Consider the following 5,413-nt stretch of genomic DNA (forward strand, 5'->3'; position numbering starts at 1 on the left):
ATGCCTGGTACTATAACCCTGGCCAAAAAAAAAAAAAAAAAATGTAGCTGGGGAGGTTATCGAGCTTAGGTGAGAATCTACTGCTATTGTTTTCCTAAATGGGTATAGTATCAAACTTCCTTCTAAATATTTACCTTTATACCTGTATATAAATACACCTGTTAGCCCTCATTAGAAAAGTTTTTTTTAATACTTTCAGTGGTCAGTGGTTAATATAGAGACGCACAGCTTATGTTCAGCTCTATATGAGAGACCTGTTCACACTTCTTCCCTTCAACACTCAGGAATAGGTGTGGACATATTGTAAGAACAAGAGGTCTGCAGGTCTGATGCAAACAGTCTCTTCTGGTCATGATAGGGTTGTTTTATTCATGAACAGACAGCAGCTGTGGTTTCCAGCACAAGATCAAGCCAGTTCACACTCCAACATGGGTGGAAGGCTGCTCACAACACCCTATCCCTAGCTCTGTAGCTATTGACAGTGATAGCATGTGGAGGTAGAATGGTCAGTGCTTTTTTAGGGGTATATTTTTCTGGTAGACTACCAATGCTTCATGGATGGCCCTAAATCTATGTGCATAAGGGTAGTACTAACTGGGCTCGGTGAGTTTAAAAAATAAGTAAAAGAAAGTCTGATGCTGAGAGGTGGCATGGGAAGGGGGTGTCTGTCCAGGAGGAGCTAGGGAGATGCTGGGGTGGATGTGATCTAAATAGACTGTATGCATAAAATTCTCAAACAGTTAATTAAAAAATATTTTTAAATGATACTTATTCTACTCTTCAATTAGTACCTTAAGTAGCTTCGAATAGTTTTTCCTATTTCAGTGGAAGAGGGTAGCTCCTGTATATTTTATTACACAGGGAGTCAGAGACAGTAGACTATCTCTAGGGACATTGGAGGGTCTCAGGCGCTGTGATTCTTTCTTCACAAACTGGTCTCCATCTAGATATCCTGGAATAGATCCAAAACATATCGTTAAAAATTCTAGCCTCTCCATGGAGGTCGAGCTGTGCAGTTTCAGCGGGTACAAGATCTACCCAGACACCAGCAGCACTATACCAGGACCAACAGGAAGGCTTTCCAGTTTGTTAATCCAAAATGCCAGTCCCCATTCTTTGCCAAGGGGAATCTTGGACAGTTAAAGTGGACTGTCCACACAAAAATGGACGGCTGGAAGAAGTTGAAAAGAAAAGAAGCCGCTGTGCGCTGTGCAGTCAAATTCGGCCAGACCATCTCTGGTGCACCTTTTGCTGATGTGATGGCCAAGAGGAATCAGAACCCAGAAGGTAGGTAAACTCAACGGCTGCAGGCTATCGGGGCTGCCAAGGAGGCAAAAACAGCCTAAGCAGGCCTCAAAGAAGACAGCAATGGCTGTTGCCAAGGCCCCCCAAGGCAGCGTCTAAGCCAAAAAATTATGGAGCCTGTGAAGGTCTCTGCTCCCAGAGTCCGTGGAAAACGCTAACTTTGTAGATCAGTATTTTAAGTGAAGCTCCATCTCTTAACTCCTTTGTTTTTATTTATTTTTTCATTTTTCTTTATTAAGAAATTTTCTACTCACTCTACCTACTACTCACAGATCCCACCTCCTCCCTCCTCTCACCCCCAGCCCTCCCTCCCAAGCCACCCCACATCCTCACATCCCCCAAATCAAGGTCTCCCATGGGGCATCAACAGAGCCTGGCACACTGAGCCTAGGCAGGTCCAAGCCCTTCCCTACTGCACTAAGACTGTGCAAGACATCACACCACAGGCACCAGGCTCCCAAAAGCCTGCCCATGCATGAGGGGCGGATCCGATCCCCCTGCCTGGGTGCCTCCCAAAACAGTTCCAGCCAAACAACCATCTTCCATATCCAGATGGCCTAATCCCATCTCTTAACTCTCAAAAAAAAAAAAAAAAAAAAAAGTTCTAGGGAAATACATATGGTAATTAGGACCCAGAATGTTATTTTAATAGCCAGTAAAGATAAGCACCAATGATTTAGAAGTAACCCAGTGTGTTGGTTTACACTTGAAATCCCAGCACTCAGGAGGCTGAAGCAGGAGAATTTTGTTACAACACAAAAGGATAAAATCCGAGTCCCTGGAAATGACGGAGGATTATAAATTTACAGAGCTTGACAAATAATAATTCTGCTGCTGAGTATACATTTAATTAGGAGGAACTAATGTTTTCTCTTCAGTAGAATGATCTCTGGACTATGGCTAGTAAGTGTCGAGTGGCTCTGTGTTTTGTAAATAAATCCTCATCAATGTACGATCAAAATGAACCAAGCTGAACAGCATCTTGTCTGGCCTTGCTTTAGCATTGGGCTCTTCTATCAATGAGTTATTCCCATGGATTTATACAAACACTTAAGGATGGTTTACCTAAGTTCAGTTGAACTTTCTTTCACAGGCACTTGAATATTAAAGAAAGTGCCAAACAATGTCCTTTATCTCTGTAGAGGCCAGTAGATAAAATTACTGTTTGTTTCTCAGCAGCTAGTCCTATCTGCTTGCATTATTATACAGAGGGAGGTAGAAAAATCCATTTGCTAAGATTCTGAAAGCCTAGGGGCTCTGTGTGCCCACTGACTGGATAGATCGGTTTTCATATGTTTGTGGGTTCAGTTCACTGATCTGTAAAACAAGATGGAATCTGCTAGATGATGCTAGATGGTTCGCATAACTGGTAAGAAGTCAAGGATCTGTTAACCAACACCAAAGGATTTAGGAAGTGGCACACATACATTTCCCTCCACCCACACACGCTGAGGAATGACTTAGTTGCAGAAAATAGCTGTGCTCCTCTCTGTAGACCCAGCCTTCTCCAATGCCAAGCAGCTGGAATGATAGGCAGATGCGTCTGTGTTACCGCAGAGGGGAGCACGGAGTTGTGTGTAATTTGGGAAACAGTGTTTCACTGAGAGATAATTTGGGGGTTTTCACTCTCACATTCCTGTGGACCCTGGAAACTGCTAATTCCATCCTTCCATGTGGATTGTTATTTCTTATGGGCCATTCCCTCCTTGCCACATCCAATGACCCTCTGATCAACCTTCCTGCTATAAGTGGTGATAGCAGCCTTCCAATCCATGGCTCGCTTTGTTTCCTTCCAATCTGTTCTCCTCTTTTGTCTAGATGGAGTTCTCTAGAACACTCTGAGACAAAGTCAAAACTTACATTAAAAGCTGACAGCTTCTTAGTTACCTTCAGAATAAATTATAAAGGACTCAACTTCACTTTCCCATGGTTTGGTCCAGTCAATCCCCATATTCTGTTCCTGCCCCACAGCCTGGAGACCACTCGTACTCCATTCCACATAAATGTGCCAGGCTAGAGTATTAGATTGTGTTCAGTGAGTATTCTATGGTGCCAGGAATTCTCACACACATCGTTTATTTAATCAGAGAATTACAATTCAAGGAGGTAATGTCGGTTTTCAAGAGAAGTTGGGTAGCTGCCCTAAGGTTCTTTATGTACTCAAGAGTGGAGCAGAGCTCACCACAGACCCAGGCCTTCATGCTGTTTCTACTCACCAACGATGTCTTCAGAGAAACTGCACTTTCAGTTCCTTACACACGCTGGCCCTTCGCTCTAGAATGTTCTTTTCATTCCAACATTTGAAAATCATTCTGTCTTTTTGATCCTTTTTCTATCAGTGTTGCTTTTTTATGAATTTAAAAGTGTCTTTTTTATACTTTGTGCTCATGTGTGAGTGTAAGCAAGAACATGTGGAGGTCAGAAGACAGCTCACATGTCATGCTGGTCCTCACTGTTCCCCCTGTTCAAGCCAGGGTTCTTGTTTGTCACTGTGCTTGACAAGCTGGGCTGGTCTACAAGCATGTGGGGACTCTCTTGTCTCTGCCTTCCATTTTGACTCAGGAACCCTGAGATTCAAGACATGTGTTACTGCACCTTGCTTTTTATGAGATGTGGAGATTTGAACTCAGATACTCATGACTGGATGGCAAATTTTATCTACTGTTCTTATTTGCTTCTCTGTTGCTGTCATAAATGACAGATGCAACATGATAATAGCAAGGCTGTATTCACCTCACAGCTTACAGTCCATCATGAAGAAAGGGCAGGACAGGAGCTCACTGCAGTGGTTTGGAGGCAGGAACTGAAGCAGAGGCCATGAAATTGTGCTGCTCACTGTCTTGTTCTTCATTACTTCTCAGCCTGCTTTATATACCATCCAGGACCACCTACAAAGGGGTGATACCACCCACAGTGGGCGGGCCTACCCACATCAATCACAATCTAGAAAATGCACCATAAACTCGTCCACATGGGGAACTGATGGAGGCAATTTCTCAACTGAGGTTCCTTCTACTCAGGTGACTCTAGTGTCTGTCAAGTTCACAAAAAACTAACCCTCATATCCATCAAGCCAGGTTCTGAGCCCTAACACTTCTGTTAGTGAAATTAATAGCATCTTAGCAATTATAGCAGAAATAGTTATGTATGTGCCAGTGACTCCTCTAGAACTGTAAATACACACCAGGCACTTAGCACAGTGCTCAGATGTCCTAGATGCTCGCTAACTGTCTCTCAGAATGAACACATATGTAATTCTAATGCTTCTATTTTATCTTTATTATGCTCATCTTGGAATTTAGACATTTAGAAAAATGTCGAATGCAACCACTAAATATTCCACAGTCCTGGAAGCTGGCACAGAGAGAAACTCACAAAAGAGCAGAGCTTGAACTTCAAAACTAACTAATTTGCGCTCAGAAACGTTCTACTACTCATAACAAAATGAATTACTTCTAAAATAAACTGCAAACATTTTCTTGTAAAGGACTAAGTATTCCCCCCAGATGAGATTGTGGTTAAAAATAGACATCTTTCCCTATGCTTTTCTAGCAGTAGTCTGCTACCAATCTTGAAGTAAAATATATCTCCATTTTCCTGTGAGGATAGGACAGTTTTGTTTTGTTTTTTTTCCTGAGTGACTCCTGGCTAAGCAGAAGGCTGAGTAGGCTTCGAATAATCATCACATGCTCAGTTTATTAACCAAGGACAACAATCAGAAAGGCACCAGAAAAGGGCACCAGCTTATGGCTTTTTAGGGACGTATGATGGCAGTTTCACAGTAAGGCCCCGAGTCAAGCATGATGATTTCCATTTGGAAGACAGCAAGTACCTCTGCATCTACCACACCCGTGGGATCGTATTTCTCCAGAACCTGCAGCTGTTGTCAGGGAAGGTAAATCAAGGCAGAATCTTGGCGGCAAATTGCTTTGCACCTGTGAAATAGCACTAACGCTTTGTGTAGAGCCGTGGAAGACACGGGCCTCTCACCTGGCTCTGCAATCACTCCTCTCGGGGCTCTTATCTCATTTCTACCTCCATGCCATGGACTTCCCGCCTCTCATCCCACCTTAGGGCCAGGGTAACATTCCTAGTGTGGATTGTATTA

At 43.1% G+C, this 5,413-nt stretch overlaps 1 pseudogene; it reads left to right on the plus strand.

The window, feature by feature from the left end:
* The first annotated feature begins 996 nt into the window (after positions 1-996).
* LOC131922180 (large ribosomal subunit protein eL24-like) lies at positions 997-1,463 on the plus strand (annotated as a pseudogene).
* Positions 1,464-5,413: the final 3,950 nt, after the last annotated feature.

This window comes from Peromyscus eremicus, chromosome 12 (genome assembly GCF_949786415.1).
Source record: "Peromyscus eremicus chromosome 12, PerEre_H2_v1, whole genome shotgun sequence".
Lineage (NCBI taxonomy): Eukaryota > Metazoa > Chordata > Mammalia > Rodentia > Cricetidae > Peromyscus > Peromyscus eremicus.